This window comes from Leuciscus leuciscus, assembly GCF_965113295.1.
Source record: "Leuciscus leuciscus genome assembly, chromosome: 4".
In the NCBI taxonomy this organism is placed as follows: Eukaryota; Metazoa; Chordata; class Actinopteri; order Cypriniformes; family Leuciscidae; genus Leuciscus; species Leuciscus leuciscus.
Window position 1 is genome coordinate 33,152,467 of NC_138728.1, and position 21,642 is coordinate 33,174,108.

General features: G+C 44.4%; 1 long non-coding RNA gene across 1 annotated transcript; it reads right to left on the reverse strand.

The window, feature by feature from the left end:
• Positions 1-515: 515 nt before the first annotated feature.
• Positions 516-2,026, reverse strand: LOC309498041. The gene is made up of 2 exons (XR_014205825.1): positions 1,691-2,026; positions 516-1,212 (listed from the first exon to the last, which is right to left on the reverse strand). It is a non-coding gene; the product is annotated as an uncharacterized lncRNA (long non-coding RNA).
• Between the last annotated feature and the right edge of the window lie 19,616 nt (positions 2,027-21,642).

A 21,642-nucleotide genomic window follows, 5' to 3' on the forward strand; every position in this document is an offset into this window, starting at 1 on the left:
AACCCATGATATATATATATATATATATATATATATATATATACATGCATATATATATATATACCTCATAACATCAGTAACTGGACAGCCCTACCTAGGACGGTTTTCCTCAGCGTTTGTAATGTCTGCACAAAGGAGACGTTGGGCAGCTGTGTGAAGATTCGCCTTTGGAGAAAACTGTTGATTTTATACTCGAAAAATTTAGGCTAAGTATCATTATTAAAAATTAATTTTACCCCAGAATGAATTGCATTGCTATCCCACCCCAAAACATACAATAACAACTTGTGCTGACCAATTAATTATATTACTTTTTACTGAAAATGATATAATTCAATAAAACAAACTAAATGTAATGTATGTCATTTGAAATAGCTATGTATGAATACACTCTAGATGTGTACGTGAACATATCTACATTTTCATTCAAACAATAAATAAAGCATTAATTAAATAATTATATTTTATTTACTGACAACAATGAGAAATATTACCGTAATAAATTAGTCAAAGAATGCATATACAAGTCAACACATGAAACAAAGCTTTATTCAAACTACAATCATGTATGTATATAGGCTACAGGCGCTGAACCCCACATCCTTCTGCCATCTCAACACAGCGGTTCCCATTCTGCGGCTTTATTCTGATGAATCAGCTGACCGCCAGAGGTGAGCCGTGCCTTTGTGTCGGAGGTTGTTGCGTGATGTGTTGTGCTTCACAATCTGAGGCAATAAGGGCAGGTGGAGTGATGGAGGGTCTCGTAAGGGCTGGTGGAGTGATGGAGGCTCTCGTCCATGGCACCATCTCCAGGATTCAGCTCTGGGCTCCTCATCCTCAGTGCTCACACCAGCCTGCTGACATTTCAGATCCTACAAAAATGCACAAACATAACACAAAAGCAGTCATTTAACCGCACAATGTCATTTGATTTCAGTATTATTTAGAAGACAAAAACGCTTTTTTTCCACAAATGTCGCCATCATCTTTCTTTGCAGGTCCTGCTCCACCACAAAAGATCTGCAGCAAATGCACAGAAATCAAGAATCAGAAAAGTGCTGTAATAGCTCTGTTTGAAATTACAATAATTAAAATAAACTACAACTTAAGATTTAAATATTTATTCATTTCTGTAATGTCACAAAGCCTTTGATGGCAGCATTCAGCTTCATGAGCCACTCTCCACCGGATAAACACACTGTTCATCTGTCCCTGTAACATCCAGACGAGATTCACATTACCTCTGTGATTTATGAACTCAACACTACATTTACATGTTGAGGTTGTTTTAACTTTTTATCCAACATAAATGTTCCTCAATTTATCAACAGTAATGGACAAATAAAATAGATAACTTATGTTTAGTTATAGATTTGTTCTACATAATAGCACACATCACTCAGATGCCTATTTCATATCTATTAGACGTAGTAATCTGCAATTCTTATAGAAGATTTTCTTGCCAGATATTAAATAGACATTTAGTAATTGTATTTAAGATGTATACGGTTTAAAATGTATGCAAATCCACTTTGGTGACGTATGTGTCCTTGCTGGAGCTCCTCTGTTAGCTACATAATAAAATGTGATTTACAGCAAAATCACAAATATAGCGTCTTTACATCTTCAACAATTCAACAGTTTACTGTACAGTAGTTCAACACATGCGATCATTTGTTTTAATACTCACATTTGAAAACAGTCTCGTCCGTCATCCTTTCCGTCACGTTCGAGTATGACCTATCCTTCTTCTTCTTTTTTATGACGTATCCTCTCGCGTGGCCTCCTGGGATAGAAGAGTATCCACGGATCAGCACTCAAAAATCTGGGCGGAAGCAGTAAGCCATCCGGGAACTTCTCGCCTACTCTTTTATGAATACTGATGTTTCGAACGTACTGCTTCCTTCACGTACTGTTTTCGCCTACTATATAGTAGGAAAGTAGGCATATTCGAACGCACTTAAGTCCGAATCTCGCGATAATTAGTACGTCACCCAGGTAATTCTCGCCTACTCTTTTGGATTCATACATACTTTTTCGCTTGCCTACTCTTTTTCCCATACTAAATAGTAGGGAAGTATGCGGTTTGGAACGCAGCCATAGTTTTCCTTATTTGGCCTAACTTCCTGTCCGCCATCTTGATTTTCATTCAAAACATACATTTTCGAACTCCTCCTACACCGTTTGTCCGATTTTCACCAAAATCGAATCGTATCATCTCCAGACCGTGCCGACTAAAAGTTATCGATTTCGTCTCGATTGACGAAACCGTTTTCGTGTAGCGCAACAGCAAAGTTGAGGCATGATGCTAAAAGCACTATTCAGGCTTTATCTCTGCAATGCCTTGACATATTGACACCAAACTTTGTATGTGTCATTGTCACTTCACTCTGACCACATCACATCAGTTTTGTAACTGCGCCACCTCTTGGTCGAAAGTGATAATGCATTAAATCGTATTTTTATTTACTGTTTCTATGAATTTTCAGGCATTTTGCCTAAAATCCTCTTTAATGTCTTTAATTGCTCATTGTTGCAGTTGGTCTGACACTTTCAGCAATGTTGGCATGTCTTGTCATCTGATTGTGCTTGGCCCCGCTAAATGCTGCTTGCAGCTTTAATTATTATTATTCTTCTTCTTCCGACTGGGCGTCTATGGCAGCCCATAGAACCGATTGCGGGAAAGTTGTTTTGGTTTGACATTCTGATAGAGGACAGTCCCAACATTAAATACACCAATTTTGGTGTTTCTAAGTCACTCCCTCTAGCGCCACCACCTGTCCAAAGTTTCACTTTTATTATGCTAATAACTTTTGAAGCGTAAGGCCAATCAACAAAATTCTTTTTTCCTCTGATTCCTGAGCTCATGCCGATTCGATTGCACCCTATGACGTCATTTTCCGGCTTATAAATATGGTCGCCATTTTGAATGTGCTGAAAAAGCTACTTTTTCGAACTCGTCCTAGACGGTTTGTCCGATTTGCACGAAAATTGAACCAGATCATCTTCAGGCAGTGCTGACAAAAAGTTATGGAATTCAAATTGATTCGTCAAACCGTTTTTGAATAACGCTCGAACACATTTTACGTAGCGCTTGCGAAAACAGTCGTAGGGCTGTATCTCCGCAACGCTTTATCGGATTCAGACCAAAATTGGTACATGTCATCACAAGCATGACCTGAGGCTACATGCTGCGTTTCGGCGCAGCGCCACCTACTGGTCCGGAGATATGAAAAATGGCTATTTTTGCTTATAACTTCTGAATGGTTTGTCCAAAAATCATAAAATTGGTCTCGTTAGATTCAGGTCAACATGCCGAGTCGACTGATATACAATTTTACCATATCGGCCATTTTGACTGTCGGCCATTTTGAATTTTGTGCTAAAATGCTGTATTTTAAGAACGCATGAACGGATTGTTACGAAACTTGGTATGGGTCATCAGCACGATGTTCTGAAGGAGCGTGAGAAGTTTCGAAACAGCGCCACCTAGTGGTGAATTTTTTTTTCCAAATGCTTATAACTTTGGGTGTGGTTGACTTATTTTCACCAAACTCATCTCATTAGACTCCTGAATCCTTGCCGAGTCCAACGATACCAAACATGCTAGGTTTCGCCTCATGGTTTGTGTAGCGTTGTGATTTAGCGCTTAAAAAACATTTGGCTATATCTTCGAAACCGTTTGTCCGATCGAGACGAAACCACCGTCAGAAGTTTGGAAACATAGGTCGATAGCTATACGCCAATGCCCAAATGCGAAAATATTGATGTTTAGGGGTAGTAAATTCCAATCAAAGTCATGTGTCAGTCATTTTTTACGTGTTTTTTCATATAAATGTCTATAACTCTGAAGCGAATTGAGATATTTTCACCAAAATCGACACACATATGTATGGGCTCACTCTGAGGACACATAAAAAAAATTGTGGGACTGAGCCTCTTGGTGGCGCTATAACAGAACAAAACATGAAATTCCCATTGACTTCAATACAGTTTTGTGAAATAAAATGCTATACTGAACAAATGCATTGGTGTAATATTACGAAACTCAGAATGTGCCATCAGCACCATCCCCTGAAGGTACCCAAAATATTTTGAGACAGCGCCACCTAATGGTCAAAAGTGACAATCAATTAAATCATATTTTTAATTACTCTTTCTATGAGTTTTCAGCCATTTCGCCTAAAATCCTCTTTAAATGTCTTTAATTGCTCATTGTTGCAGTTGATCTGACACTTTCAGCCATGTCTTGTCGTCTTATTCTGCTTGGCCCCGGTAATGGCTGCTTGCAGCTATATTTAGGGGCCAAGCACCGAAGGTGCGGAGGCACCTATTGTATTTGTTCCGGTTCTTATTATTATTATTCTGTTATTTCTTCCGACTAGGCGTCTATGGCAGCCCATAGAACCGCTTGCGGGAAAGTTATTAAATTTGGCACACTGGTAGATGACCATCTGAAAAGTCACCATAGCAAATTTGGTGTCTTAAAACCAATCCCTCTAGCGCCACCAACTGTCCAAAGTTTCACTTTTATTATGCTAATAACTTTTGAACCATTTGGCCAATCAACAAAATTCTTTTTTCCTCTGATTCCTGAGCTCATGACGATTCGATTGCACCCTATGACGTCATTTTCTGGCTTATAAATATGGCCGCCATTTTGAATGTGCTGAAAAAGCTACTTTTTCGAACTCGTCCTAGACGGTTTGTCCGATTTGCACGAAAATTGAACCAGATCATCTTCAGGCAGTGCTGACCAAAAGTTATGGAATTCAAATTGATTCGTCAAACCGTTTTCGAATAACGCTCGAACACATTTTACGTAGCGCTTGCGAAAACAGTCGTAGGGCTGTATCTCCGCAACGTTTTATCGGATTCAGACCAAAATTGGTACAGGTCATCACAAGCATGACCTGAGGCTACATGCTGCGTTTCGGCGCAGCGCCACCTACTGGTCCGGAGATATGAAAAAGGGCTATTTTTGCTTATAACTTCTGAACAATTTGTCCAAAAATCATAAAATTGGTCTCGTTAGATTCAGGGCAACATGCCGAGTCGACTGATATCAAATTTTACCATATCGGCCATTTTGACTGTCGGCCATTTTGAATTTTGTGCTAAAATGCTGTATTTTAAGAACGCATGAACGGATTGTTACGAAACTTGGTATGGGTCATCAGCACGATGTTCTGAAGGAGCGTGAGAAGTTTCGAAACAGCGCCACCTAGTGGTGAATTTTTTTTTTCAAATGCTTATAACTTTGGGTGTGGTTGACTTATTTTCACCAAATTCATCTCATTAGACTCCTGAATCCTTGCCGAGTCCAACGATACCAAACATGCTAGGTTTCGCCTCACGGTTTGTGTAGCGTTGTGATTTAGCGCTTAAAAAACATTTGGCTATATCTTCGAAACCGTTTGTCCGATCGAGACGAAACCACCGTCAGAAGTTTGGAAACATAGGTCGGTAGATATACGCCAATGCCCAAATGCGAAAATATTGATGTTTAGGGGTAGTAAATTCCAATCAAAGTCATGTGTCAGTCATTTTTTACGTGTTTTTTCATATAAATGTCTATAACTCTGAAGCGAATTGAGATATTTTCACCAAAATCGACACACATATGTATGGGCTCACTCTGAGGACACATAAAAAAAATTGTGGGACTGAGCCTCTTGGTGGCGCTATAATAGAACAAAACATGAAATTCCCATTGACTTCAATACAGTTTTGTGAAATAAAGTGCTATACTAAACAAATGCATTAGTGTAATATTACAAAACTCAGAATGTGCCATCAGCATCATCCCCTAAAGGTATTCAAAATATTTCGAAACAGCGCCACCTAGTGGTCAAAACTTATAACAACATTTACAAAAAGGCTAATAACTTTTGAATAAATCTGGCTACTGAAATGCCACTGGTCTTAATAGATTCCTTGGGTCAAGCCGAGAACATAGATACCAAGTTTACCTTATTTGGCCAAACTTCCTGTCCGCCATCTTGATTTTCATTCAAAACCTACTTTTTCGAACTCCTCCTAGACCGTTTGTCGGATTTTCACCAAAATCGAATCGTATCATCTCCAGACTCTGCCGACTCAAAGTTATGGATTTCGTGTGGGTAGACCAAACCGTTTTCGTATAGCGCAGCAGCAAAGTTGAGGCATGATGCTAATAGCACTATTCAGGCTTTATCTCTGCAATGCCTTGACATATTGACACCAAACTTTGTATGTGTCATTGTCACTTCACTCTGACCACATCACATCAGATTTGTAACTGCGCCACCTATTGGTCAAAAGTGATAATTCATTAAATCATATTTTTATTGACTGTTTCTATGATTTTTCAGCCATTTCGTCTAAAATCCTCTTTAAATGTCTTTAATTGCTCATTGTTGCAGTTGGTCTGACACTTTCAGACATGTTGGCATGTCTTGTCGTCTGATTGTGCTTGGCCCCGGTAATGGCTGCTTGCAGCTATATTTATTATTATTCTTCTTCCGCCATGGGAGTCTATGGCAGCCCATAGAACCGAGCGCGGGAAAGTTGTTTTGGTTTGACATTCTGATAGAGGACAGTCCCAACATTAAATACACCAATTTTGGTGTTTCTAAGTCATTCCCTCTAGCGCCACCACCTGTCCAAAATTTCACTTTTATTTTGCTAATAACTTTTGAACCGTAAGGCCAATCAGCTAAATTCTTGTTTACTCTGATTTCTGAGCTCATGGCAATTCGATTGCACCCTATGACGTAATTTTACGTCATTAAAATATGGCCGCCATTTTGAATTTTTCTAAAAACCTACTTTTTCGAACTCGTCCTAGACGGTTTGTCCGATTTGCACGAAAATTGAACCAGATCATCTTCAGGTAGTGCTGACAAAAAGTTATGGAATTCAAATTGATTCGTCAAACCGTTTTCGATAAACGCACGAATACATTTTACGTAGCGCTAGCAAAAACGGTCGTAAGGCCGTATCTCCGCAACGGTTTATCGTATTCAGACCAAACTTGGTACTTGTACTCACAAGCATGACCTGAGGCTACATGCTGTGTTTCGGCGCAGCGCCACCTACTGGTCCGGAGATATGAAAAATGGCTATTTTTGCTTATAACTTCTGAACAGTTTGTCCAAAAATCATAAAATTGGTCTCGTTAGATTCAGGGCAACATGCCGAGTCGACTGATGTCCAATTTGACCATATCGGTCATTTTGGCTGTCGGCCATTTTGAATTTTGTGCTAAAATTCTGTATTTTATGACTGCATGAACGGATTGTTACGAAACGTGGTATGGGTCATCAGCACAATGCCCTGAATGAGCCTGAGAAGTTTCGAAACAGCGCCACCTAGTGGTGAATTTTTTTTTCCAAATGCTTATAACTTTGGGTGTGGTCAACTTATTTTCACGAAACTCATCTTTTTAGACTCCTGAATCGTTGCCGAGTCCTACGATACCAAACATGCTAGGTTTTGCCTTACGGTTTGTGTAGCGTTGTGATTTAGCGCTTAAAAAACATTTGGCTATATCTTTGAAACCGCTAGTCCGATCGAGACGAAACCACCGTCAGAAGTTTGGAAACATAGGTCGATAGCTATACGCCAATGCCCAAATGCGAAAATATTGATGTTTAGGGGTAATAATTTCCAATCAAAGTCATGTGTCAGTCATTTTTTTCGTGTTTTTTCATATAAATGTCTATAACTCCGAAGCGAATTGAGATATTTTCACCAAAATTGACACACATATGTATGGGCTCACTCTGAGGACACGTACAAAAAATTGTGGGACTGAGCCTCTTGGTGGCGCTATAACAGAACAAAACATGAAATTCCCATTGACTTCAATACAGTTTTGTGAAATAAAATGCTATACTGAACAAATGCATTGGTGTAATATTACGAAACTCAGAATGTGCCATCAGCACCATCCCCTGAAGGTACCCAAAATATTTTGAGACAGCGCCACCTAATGGTCAAAAGTGACAATCAATTAAATCATATTTTTAATTACTCTTTCTATGATTTTTCAGCCATTTCGCCTAAAATCCTCTTTAAATGTCTTTAATTGCTCATTGTTGCAGTTGATCTGACACTTTCAGCCATGTCTTGTCGTCTTATTCTGCTTGGCCCCGGTAATGGCTGCTTGCAGCTATATTTATTCTTCCGTTTCTTCCGACTGGGAGTCTATGGCAGCCCATAGAACCGATTGCGGGAAAGTTGTAATGGTTTGACATTCTGATAGAGGACAGTCCCAACATTAAATACACCAATTTTGGTGTGTCTAAGTCATTCCCTCTAGCGCCACCACCTGTCCAAAGTTTCACTTTTATTTTGCTAATAACTTTTGAATCGTAAGTCCAATCAACAAAATTCTTTTTTTCTCTTATTCCTGAGCTCATGCCAATTCGATTGCACCCTATGACGTCATTTTCGTCATAACAATATGGCCGCCATTTTGAATTGTCCTTAAAAGCTACTTTTTCGAACTCGTCCTAGATGGTTTGTCCGATTTGCACGAAAATTGAACCAGATCATCTTCAGGCAGTGCTGACCAAAAGTTATGGAATTCAAATTGATTCGTTAAACCGTTTTCGAAAAACGCTCAAACTAATTTTACGTAGCGCCTGCAAAAACAGTCGTAGGGCTCTATCTCCGCAACGGTTTATCGTATTCAGACCAAACTTGGTACATGTCATCACAGGCATGACCTGAGGCTACATGCTGTGTTTCGGCGCAGCGCCACCTACTGGTCCGGAGATATGGAAAATGGCTATTTTTGCTTATAGCTTTTGAACAGTTTGTCCAAAAATCATAAAATTGGTCTCGTTAGGTTCAGGGCAACATGCCGTTTCGACTGATATCCAATTTGACCATATCGGCCATTTTGACTGTCAGCCATTTTGAATTTTGTGCTAAAATGCTGTATTTTATGAACGCATGAACGAATTGTTACGAAACTTGGTATTGGTCATCATCACGATGTCCTGAAGGAACCTGAGAAGTTTCGAAACAGCGCCACCTAGTGGTGAATTTTTTTCTCCCAAATGCTTATAACTTTGGGTGTGGTCGACTTATTTTCACGAGACTCATCTCATTAGAGTCCTGAATCGTTGCCGAGTCCCACGATACCAAACATGCTAGGTTTCGCCTTACGGTTTGTGTAGCGTTGTGATTTAGCGCTTAAAAAACATTTGGCTATATCTTCGAAACCGCTAGTCCGATCGAGACGAAACCACCGTCAGAAGTTTGGAAACATAGGTCGATAGCTATATGCCAATGCCCAAATGCAAAAATATTGATGTTTAGGGGTAGTAAATTCCAATCAAAGTCATGTGTCAGTAATTTTTTACGTGTTTTTTCATATAAATGTCTATAACTCCGAAGCGAATTGAGATATCTTCACCAAAATTGACACACATATGTATGGGCTCACTCTGAAGACACATAAAAAAAATGGTGTGACTGAGCCTCTTGGTGGCGCTATAACAGAACAAAACATGAAATTCCCATTGACTTCAATACAGTTTTGTGAAATAAAATGCTATACTAAACAAATGCATTAGTGTAATATTACGAAACTCAGAATGTGCCATCAGCTCCATCCCCTGAAGGTACCCAAAATATTTCGAGACAGCGCCACCTAGTGGTCAAAAGTTATAACAAAATTTCCAAAAAGGCTAATAACTTTTGAATAAATCTGGCTATTGAAATGCCACTGGTCTTAATAGATTCCCTGGGTCAAGCCGAGAACATAGATACCAAGTTTTCCTTATTTGGCCAAACTTCCTGTCCGCCATCTTGATTTTCATTCAAAACCTACTTTTTCGAACTCCTCCTAGACCGTTTGTCCGATTTTCACCAAAATCGAATCGTATCATCTCCAGACTGTGCCGACTAAAAGTTATGGATTTCGTGTTGATAGACGAAACCGTTTTCGTATAGCGCAGCAGCAAAGTTGAGGCATGATGCCAAAAGCACTATTCAGGCTTTATCTCTGAAATCCCTTGAAATATTGACACCAAACTTTGTATGTGTCATTGTCACTTCACTCTGACCACATCACATCAGTTTTGTAACTGCTCCACCTATTGGTCGAAAGTGATAATCCATTAAATCATATTCTGAATTACTTTTTATATGATTTTTCAGCCATTTCGCCTAAAATCCTCTCTAAATGTCTTTAATTGCTCATTGTTGCAGTTGGTCTGACACCTTCAGCCATGTTGGCATATCCTGTCATCTGCTTGCGCTTGGCCCCGATAATTGCTGCTTGCAGCTATATTTGAATATACTTTTATATAAATAAGCATAATATAAATAGGCTAGAGGTCTTATTGAATTTATTACTAATGATAGTGATTTAAATTGATGTTTTATTTAATGTATAACTAATTGCCCTTTGCAACTTTTTTCTGTATTTATTTCAGATATCTGTCAACAGGAGACTCATTCCGATCTATCGCTTTTAGCTACAGGGTGGGTTACATTACTGCACAATGGCAAGGGTGGTAAAAGAAGTGTGTGAGGCAATATGGTCACTCTTGGTCCAGGAATACATGCCCTTCCCTGAACAACATCACTGGAAGAGGATTGCTGAAGACTTCCATAGGCTGTGGAACTTCCCCAACTGTCTGGGAGCAATCGATGGGAAGCATGTTACAATACAGGCCCCATCTTCAACAGGGTCCATGTATTTCAATCACAAAGGGAGCTTCTCCATAGTCCTTCTAGCAGTGGTTGATGCCCGGTACCTTTTCCGGATGGTGGATGTGGGGGCATACGGGAAAAGCAGTGACGGCACTCTGTGCCTCCGAATTTGGCAAGGCTCTCCAACAGGAAACGCTCGACCTACCAGAGGATGCACCATTACCAGGAGCAGAAGACCCCCACCCTGTGCCACATGTGTTTGACGAGGCTTTTCCTCTGAAGAGGCACCTTCTCCGACCCTACCCAGGAAAACACCTCGACAGAGAGAAGCGTGTGTTTAATTACCGTCTTTCCCATGCAAGACGGATGGTGGAGTGCACATTTGGGATACTTGCTGCCCAATGGAGACTCTACCACAGAGTGCTTGGTGTCTCACCAAAAGTGGCAGATGCAGTGGTGAAGGCCACATGCATCCTTCACAATTTCCTACGTTATGAGGATGCTGATGAAGAGGAAATAAGTTGTGCCCCTCTACCATCAGAGCCACAGTTTGCCATGCAGCCCATCCAGCAAGCAGGCAGCAACAATGCCTCTAGGGAAGCACTGGAAATAAGGCAAAGGTACACCACCTACTTCTCCTCTCCAGCTGGTGAAGTTGCATGGCAGCATTCTGTCATCTAATGCCTTATATAATTACTCCCACCACCATCAGGACCACTGCCATCAGTACCATCCAGGACCACCACCAATTAAAAATAAAAAAAGGCTCTTTTAAGAGCCACCCATAACCTCAGAAAATGAGCATATTTCCTTTCACTAACAAGCTGCACATAAAGGCAAGGCAAGTTTATTTATATAGCACATTTCATACACAATGGCAATTCAAAGTGCTTTACATAGAAGAAATTAAAATAATAAAAAGAATTAAGAATAATTAAAACAGTTTAGAAAAATTTAATAAAATACAGTACTTTAAAAAAAAAGAAAAGAATATTATTATAGATCTTTCCTTCAAAAGGATTCCCTTAAGACTTAAATCTTTCAACCTTCTTTTAACCTTCAATCTTCTTACGACTTTCATCTATCAACTTTCCTTTAACTTTCTTTTCTCCCTCATTTACTCGCACGTTCTTTTCACTTTCTTTAGCACTGCGTTCACATTCTTTCTCAGACGAAAACTTTAATATCGTCATTTAACTACTTTCAAACCCACATTAACAACATTTTAATAAAGTATTAGTAAATGTTGAAATTAAAGATTAATGAATGCTGTATGAATGTAGTTCATTATTAGTTCATGCCAGGGGCGTAGCCATCATTTCAAAAGTGAGGGGGACAGAATGCCAAGCGTTAAACTTTTTTTTTTTTTTTTTGCAGACCTTTGTTGACAGGTTTTTGCTTAATTGGCTTAATATGCTATTTATGTTTAAAGAAAGAAAGAAAGATAGATGTTCTGTACGTTATACTGCACATAGCCTAGTATTGTATATTGTACTATATTGTTTACATATTTCAAATAGTTTTTTTGTGTAGGCTATGTCAAGCTTTTAAAACTACTTTAAAACTACTAACTTTCTGGTTAGGCTTTTTCAAGATGACTTATAGTTTGTCTACAGAATTTTTTATCTAACAATTGTAAAGTGTTACCGAATTATATATGGTAAACATCATGTAGGCTACACGTTACAACGCTGCATGATTCAAGCAGATATAGTGGCTGTTAATACATGAAAATCCAAATTCAGCATTAGCAATCACCATCCTTATTCTAATTTGAAGGGCTTTGATTACTTATCTGTGAAAATAAAAGACATTACGAATAAAAAAAGACTGAAAATATGCGCACGTTTGTGCGGGTAGTGAATATTTTCTATTTCCAACAAAAAAAACGCTTCAGGGGGGGGCTGAAGCGTTTTTTTGCCGTTTCGAACTCGTTGCGACCTCCATGATGAAAATGATGGATTCAGCGCGGGTGCGAGCATGGGCGTGTCGTGATGCACGAGTGACTGATTATCATGGAAACGTGAAACTCACGTATCTAGATAGACTCAGAACCGTATAGACTATTTTGACTCTTTGAATTTTAAATCTGGATGTAGGCCCTATACACATTGGCCCGCGAAAATCTCAACTTGTCATGAACACACTTGCCCTACGAAAAAGTGCGGGGGACGAATTTACATTTTATAAAAAGTGGGGGGGACATGTCCCCCGCGTAATCTACACCCATGGTTCACGCTAACTAATTAACCTTATTGTAGTGTACCTATTGGTCATCTCATGAGAATACTATTATTTAGCTGTTACACACAGCACTCACAGCATCGTATATGAGCTAGTCTCAGGATCAATTAATGCCTGAGTTCAGCTTTGAGAATAAAACCAACCTGTTTGTTCCTCAGTTTCTTCTTGTTTCAAACTGAATACTTCTTCAATCCTAATTTCTTTACTCTCCTCTTTAATAACCGCCATCAATACAATAGTGTCACATGGATCTCAGTCGCTTCACCAGGAGTTTTTCTGTGTGTTTGTCCTGTTTAAGATGAGAATAATCAGGGTTCGAATTATGATTTCATCTTTGTGGGGGTCTCTTTATTAGATTTTTTTTAAGTAGCCTATGAGCAGGCGCGATGTAGCTTACTAATGTAAATAAATAAAAATGTTTAATAAAAAAAGCGTTACTAACACAATTCAATTTAAATAGTACATTTGGCTTAATTTGTATTTAAGTGGTCCAGTGGCAGAACTTTTGCCAAGCGTGTCAGAGGTTCTGGGTTCTAATCCGCACTCGTATAGGGTTTTTTTTCTCATCAAAACCGATTATGTTTATCAGTGGTTGTATATCAGGCAGGGACACGTTTGTGTGCATTTTGTTTTGTAATTTGGATTGAAGCGTGCATCCGAGTGAAGACTAGCCACAAGAGAACACAGTATCCGCACAACACTGATCGCAGCGGCAACGAGCACTTTGATCACTTTATTAAAAAACACCACATTTCAGCGCTAGAACGCCTCTTATTTAACAGACAAACAAAATGAATGCTCTGCTAGTTAACTGGAGATGTTTTATTTATTTGTATTGGTATATTAGTGCCGCGAGATGTTTCAAAAGTGGTGGGGACAATATCGACCTTAGCAAAAAGTGGTGGGGTCATGTCCCACCCGCAAATTACGCCTATGTTAAAATAACACTTGCCTAATGGGTTATGCTACTGCTAGATCGGACGTTGACGTCACTTCTGTGAGTTGAGAAAAGTCAGTAAAAGTCCTGGCAGAACGAGAAGCATAAGGATGTATTGTGATGACGATCCAAGATGGTTTGCATTAAAGCACCACATAGACATATTGTCACAGGTCGGTGATACGGTGGCACCACGCCGACCGACCTCCCCGTTAACCCCTTGGCAGTGCCCTTCCGAGGAGCTACCCCACAGCCCAGAGACGACAGACAACAGAGTAACAATTTAAAAGACTTTATTATTTAAATGATTCTAAAACTGGAGGCTGCTCTGGATGTGGACGGGGGGTAAGTATCTGGACGCTGAGGTCAGGCCCGTTGGTGGGCGACTATGGTACTGGAGGCAAGACTCTCGGACACAGGGGCGTTCAGCTGGGATGGCTCAGCATAGAAGGCAGCGCTTCAGACTGTGATGACTCCGCTTATAGGCATCCATGCAACAGCATAAAGAGAGGAAACATTCAGAACGTTCCGTATAACTTCAAGAGAGAGTACTCACAATGGGCGTCCAGCTGTGGTGACTCGCATAGAAGACAGCGCTTTAGACTGTAGTGGCTCAGCATAGAAGACAGCGCTTTAGACGGTGGCTCAGCATATAGGTATCAATGCAACAGCATGAAGAGAGGAAACATTCAGAACGTTCAGTGTAACTTCAAGAGAGAGTACTCACAATGGGCGTTCAGCTGTGGTGGCTCAGCATAGAAGACAGCGCTTTAGACTGTGGTGGCTCAGCATAGAAGACAGCGCTTTAGACGGTGGCTCAGCATATAGGTATCAGTGCAACAGCATGAAGAAAGGAAACATTCAGAACGTTCAATGTAGCTTCAAGAGAGAGTACTCACAATGGGCGTTCAGCTGTGGTGGCTCAGAGTAGAAGACAGCGCTTTAGACGATGGCTCAGCATCAATACAGCAGCATAAGGAGAGGAGGCATTCAGAACGTTCAGTGTAACTTCGAGAAAGAGTACTCACAATGGGCATTCAGCTGTGGTGGCTCAGCATATAGACATCAATGCAACAGCATGAAGAGAGGAAACATTCAGAACGTTCAATGTAGCTTCAAGAGGGAGTACTCACAATGGGCGTTCAGCTGTGGTGGCTCAGCATATAGACATCAATGCAACAGCATGAAGAGAGGAAACATTCAGAACGTTCAATGTAGCTTCAAGAGGGAGTACTCACAATGGGCGTTCAGCTGTGGTGGCTCAGCATATAGACATCAATGCAACAGCATGAAGAGAGGAAACATTCAGAACGTTCAATGTAGCTTCAAGAGAGAGTACTCACAATGGGCGTTCAGCTGTGGTGGCTCAGCATATAGACATCAATGCAACAGCATGAAGAGAGGAAACATTCAGAACGTTCAATGTAGCTTCAAGAGGGAGTACTCACAATGGGCGTTCAGCTGTGGTGGCTCAGCATATCGACATCAATGCAACAGCATGAAGAGAGGAAACATTCAGAACGTTCAATGTAGCTTCAAGAGAGAGTACTCACAATGGGCGTTCAGCTGTGGTGGCTCAGCGTAGAAGACAGCGCTTTAGACGATGGCTCAGCATCAATACAGCAGCATAAGGAGAGGAGGCATTCAGAACGTTCAATGTAACTTCGAGAAAGAGTACTCGCAATGGGCGTTCAGCTGTGGTGGCTAAGCATATAGACATCAATGCAACAGCATGAAGAGAGGAAACATTCAGAACGTTCAATGTAGCTTCAAGAGAGAGTACTCACAATGGGCGTTCAGCTATGGTGGCTCAGCATATAGACATCAGTGCAACAGCATGAAGAGAGGAAACATTCAGAACGTTCAATGTAGCTTCAAGAGAGAGTACTCACAATGGGCGTTCAGCTGTGGTGGCTCAGCATATAGAAGACAGCGCTTTAGACGATGGCTCAGCATCAATGCAGCAGCATAAGGAGAGGAGGCATTCAGAACGCTCAGTGTAACTTCGAGAAAGAGTACTCACAATGGACGTTCAGCTGTGGTGGCTCAGCATATAGACATCAATGCAACAGCATGAAGAGAGGAAACATTCAGAACGTTCAATGTAGCTTCAAGAGAGAGTACTCACAATGGGCGTTCAGCTGTGGTGGCTCAGCATAGAAGACAGCGCTTTAAACTGTAGTTGCGTTCAACTTAGATGCTTGAATCCCCCGTCCATCGACACGTTGTTGTTGCACTTTTTTCCCTCGCTGCAAACACTGTACTCCGCCCCACACGTGCAATCACCGCAATATCACTCTCATTAATCGTGCAAAGTTCAACAGACACCGCAGTATCACTCCAATTCTCCAAAACTAGAACAATGCTCAAGTCCAGCGAGATATTTCCATGCCGGTCGATGGCGGGCATCTAGTGAAACAACACAGCTTTATTCCTGATAACAGTCAAAGATGTTCCTCTACTGTCGCCTTGTTTCTCACACCACAAAGTGAAACACTTATCTTTCTAGGGGTAGCTCCGATGTATAATCCTTCCCTCTTCAACTCCACGGCTGATAATTCATCACCACATGCACGGATTCACTGGAAGAAGCTGGCCAGATGACTGAGCACGTCCTCTCAACACTGCACTCGTCGATTTTTCCCAAGAAAAGCTCACGCCACGAATTATCAACGTCACAGCTTACATCCCCACACTCCTGTAGAACGCTGCTTTTATATCCTTCTCTCGCATATCACTCGCGTCTTTGTTCTCTCCCACAGGTGCGGCCAATCTCTCATAATCAATGTGAGCTGTCTCGAGCTCATGCGCACTAGCCACCGGAATCAGACTCGGGGTTTCCGAAAAGACGTCCGGGGGGAAGGGGGAACAACAAAAGAAAAGTTCCGGCTTTTAGTCACCCCGTGACATCCCCCCCTACCAATGGGTTCTAGTCCCTAGAACCCCGGACCAGACATCCACTCGCCATACCTCACCGGCGGTTGTCCCCGATGGTCGCGCTGTGAGCGTCGGGGTGGTGATGGCGGGGATGGTAAAGGTCCACGGTCCGCTACGGGTTCTGGTTCCTCAGGAATCACCCCCCAGCCTATTCCTAAGGATTCAGGCATCCCAGGGGGCATAGGGACCGTCCTCGCAGGTCCCGGATAATTGGGACAGGGCCGAAGCAAGTTACGATGCAACACTCTTTCGGGACCCAGCCTCCCCTCGGGTCGGAGGACGTATACCGGCTGATTTGGATCTTTTTGCCGGTCCACCACATAAGGCGTAGCCTCCCACCGGTCACTCAACTTCCCTTTTCCTTGACGTCGATTATCCCTCACTACTACTCGCTCTCCCGGCAACAACGGGGCCTCTTTAGCAGTACGATCGTACAGTCTCTTACTCTTAGCTGCGGCCCTGCTTAGGTGTTCGGTGACTCTCTCGTAGGCAGCGTGTAGCTGTTGGTGATGCCGACCCACCCACTCGGTAGTATTCGGGGTACCTGTTGTCGGTACGGTTCCCCAAAGGAGATCAACGGGCAACCTTACGTGCCTCCCAAACATCAAGAAAGCGGGGGCGAAGCCTGTGGTGCTGTGGATGCTATTGTTATACGCTTGTAATAGGGAAGGGAGGCATTCTGCCCATGCGCTCTGTTGGTCCGCCTCTAAGGTCCCCAGCAAACTCAATAGGGTCTGATTGAATCTCTCGCACCCCCCATTTCCCTGGGGGTGGTACGGGGTAGTGTGGGTCTTACGGCACCCGTAAAGTTGGCACAATTCAGCGATCACCCGTGACTCAAAGTTTGGGCCCTGGTCCGACAGGAGGACCTCTGGGCATCCGAAGGGTTGGAACACGACTCTCCAGAGGGCTGCAGCTGTAGTAGTAGCCGTCTGGTCCGGAGTGGGAATGGCCCAAGAATACTTAGTGAATAAGTCTGTGACCACCAAGATGTTCTGAAAGGGGTCAGCCGGCCGGCTCAACGTCAAGAAGTCTACCCCCACCATATGTAACGGTGCCCGTGGTCGTACTGGGACAAGGGGGGCTTTCACTTCCTTTCGGGCCTTAAACAACAGACAGCGAGGACAATCTCGGACAAACTCACCCACCGTCGCTCCCATCCTAGCCCAGAAGAAATGTCTCCTCAATAGCGACAAAGTCCTATCCTGGCCTTGATGGCCCATCTGGGTATGGTAGGCGTGGAGTAACGGCTGTACCTGCCCTGCCGGTACTACCACCTGGTACACCGGCTCACGGGTAACAGGATCCTGGAACGCCCGGCAGATCACCCCTTCCTTTAAACCGAGCCTCTCCCAGTGCCCACGAAGCAACCTCACCGTCTCCGTCTGTCTCGCATCCCACGATAGGGAGCCCTTCTCCAACCACTTCCGAACGACCATCAAATCAGCATCCTTCTCCTGCAGCTCCTTCCAACGCTTAGGGTCCCAGCCCCAACTCTCGGGAACATCGTTGTTACCTGCTCCGGGGGCTTCCACTACTCCCACCAGGAATTCCTCTTGGTCCTCCCTCGGAGGGGCCCCGCCTAGGTTCTCCCCAGGGTGCACCGGGAGCCGGGACAATACGTCCGCGTTAGCATGTTCTCGTCCTGGCCGATACTGGATCTGATAGTCAAAGTTAGCCAACTGAGCCACCCAGCGTTGCTCGACTGCGCCCAACTTTGCTGTACGCAAGTGTACCAAGGGGTTATTGTCCGTCACCACCTGTACCTTAGCTCCCCACAGATAGTCCTTGAACTTTTCGCTCATAGCCCACTTCATCGCCAGTAGCTCGATTTTAAAGGAGCTATAGTTGGAGTCATTCCGTTCCGCCGGGTGGAGGCTCCGACTGGCATAGGCGATCACTCGTTCCTCGCCTTGTTGTCGTTGCGCCAGTACGGCACCCAACCCCAAATTGCTTGCGTCGGTATACAGGACGAATGGAAGCGAGAAGTCAGCATAAGCCAGGATTGGGGCCTGTAGCAGTTGTTGTTGGAGACTTCGGAAAGCTGTTTCGCATACATCGCTCCAGGTCACAGAAGGGGAGCCGCGACCCCGCAACCGTGCCGTGCCCACAAGCAGTTGATTTAATGGCTTGGCTATCTTGGAGAAGTCTCGAATAAAGCGCCGATAATAGCCCACAAACCCCAGGAATGACCGCACCTGTCGAACCGTCTTCGGAGGCTCCCACTCCTGTACAGCCCTCACTTTCTCTGGATCGGGGGATACTCCTGCCGCACTGACGCAATGGCCCAGGAACTTGACCTCTTGCCTAAACAGCTGGCACTTGTCCGGCCGCAGCTTCAGCCCGTATTTTTCCATGGCCTGGAACACTTGCTCCAGGTGGAGTAGATGGCTAGCAAAGTCTGGGGAGAAGACGATTACGTCGTCCAGATATACCAACGTGGAGTCCACCAACTGACCTCCCAGACACCGCTGCATCAGCCTCTGGAAGGTGGCGGGGGCGTTGCAAAGGCCGAACGGCATCCGTTCCCACTCGAAGAGACCAAAGGGGGTCGTAAACGCGGTCTTCTCCCGGTCCCCCTCCTCTACCTGGACCTGCCAGTACCCACTGGCAAGATCCAACGTGGAGTACCAGGCAGCTTTGGTTAAACTAGTCAACGAGTCTTCGATCCGGGGCAGGGGGAAGGCGTCCTTCTTGGTCACACTATTCAGTTTCCTATAATCTACACAGAATCTCCACGCTCCGCTCTTCTTTTGGACCAGGACAATCGGAGCCGCCCAAGGGCTACTGCTTTCGCGAACGATGCCTCTCTCTAGCATCCCCTGTAACAGGGTACGAACTTCGGAATATAAGGTCGGTGGGACCGGTCGATAACGCTCCCGGCTGGGTGCAGCGTCCCCAGTAGGGATCTGGTGCCTCACAATGCCCGTGCATCCATAGTCCTCTTCATGGGTGGAGAATATATGCCGCCATTTGTTCAACAAAGCTTGGAGCTGACGCTGTTGTTCCTCCTCCAGCCCCTCTCCCTGTAGAGCTTCGCTGGTCAGATGGTCAGGCACTTCGGTGTCGCTCAGACCCGTTCGCTGGCCCTCAGGTGCAATAGCCACCTCCACAACTGCTGCATCCACTCGGCTAAAGCATACGTCTCGGCTTTCCCGTACCTGTTGAGGCTCCACTGCCGTTACTCGAGCCAGTTGTTGATGTCGGTAGAGACTGACGGGATAAGGACTGGTGTTCCTGACTTTAACAATTACTCTGCCTCGGCGGACGGCAGCAAGCCCACGGGCAACCTCGACGGCCCGGCACGCCCCGTGTGGTTCCACAAGAACCCAGCCATCCGGCCTACTTGACCGGACTGGCAGACGAGCCCAGACGAAAGCCTCACTCCTAGCCGGAACGGAAAGGGCATACCTGCAGGCCACTCGTCCAGTTTCCTCCCAATCCCACTGTGCTCGAGCACTATAAATCCGTTGACAATCTGCGATTATACCTTCCCACTCTCTTGCTTCTTTTGATGGGGGCCTCGGAGCGGGCCGACTCCGGAACAACTCCTCCCAACACTCTGATATCACATTCATGCCCAGAAGGGCTCGGTGGGCTCCCAGACACTGGTCCCGGACGATGACAATGCCCTTCTGTTGGACTCCAACCCCTCTGATCTGAAAGTCAGCCACTACGTATCCGATATACGGGATGTCAAGTCCATTCGCCCCTCTAAGGGTGAGCCAGGGTGCTTCGGTCCCCGGGCTGCGACATTCATGGAAGAGTTCTCGAGACAAGCTTTCTGCGAACAAGGTGACTTGTGAACCAGTATCGACCAGACACTGAAGTTTGGTACCGTTGACTTGGATTTCAACCGTCGGACAGCGTCCAACTAACTGGTCTCTAGGAACAGGCAAGGAAAGGGGGTCGATTGTAGGGGTCCCGACCACTTGACCCACAGTGGCCGGTGACCTTAAAAACCCCCCTGCGACCCACGCCGTGAACCACACTGGCGACTCATGTGTCCCACCTCTCCACAGTGATTACAAATTGGCCGTCCTTGATCATCCCACTGGAACCGAGCTGGGCCTGGTCTTCCCGGTCGGCGTCCCATCTCCCGACTTCCCTCGGAGTAAGACCGCTCCCGGAGCAAAGGCACCCCACTAAGCCGGCCTCGTTGGAGCTCACCGAGCAAGGTCTTAGAAAGTTCAGCCATCTGTTCCTTAACGTCCTTCATGAGCTCTGCTCGTAGCTCCTGCTTCCAATCGACCACAGTCGGAGCAGTAGGGGGACAGGTCCCGCTCGCGGCCATGCAAGCGGGCGGATCAGGAGTCTCAGCGTGATCAGCTTCTTGGGCCAGAGCCTCGCGGCGAAGGGCTTCGAAAGTCAACGTGGGGTCCTGGCGAAGTTGCAACCGCAAGCTCTGACGGATCGGTCCGTCACGAAGCCCCAACAGGAATTGATCTCGTAATAAGGTATCTTCTTCTCCCAAGCCGTGATCCGCTCGTTCCTTCAGCCGGGTATACTGCTCTCGGAGACGCAAGGAATAAGCACGGAGGTTCTGTCGGGGTCCTTGCCGAAAATTAAAGAACTGGGCCCGGAGCGCAGCGACTGGAGTGGTGTCCCCATATAGTTCAGTAAGAAAGTCATAAACTGTCTTGGCAGTAGCTCTAACAGCTCTGGGTGCGGCCTGGACCTCTCTCTTGGCTTCCCCCTCGAGGGACCCCAGTACAAACTGCAGTTTCTGTAGTTCGCTCAGCCCTTGTAACCCGGCCAGGTATTCGGTCTGAGTCTTCCACTCATATAAGTTCAATTCCGAGCCAGGCCCCCCGAATCGCTGCGCCCACGGTGCTCCCATAAAAACGGGCATAACTTGGGGTCTAGCGGCC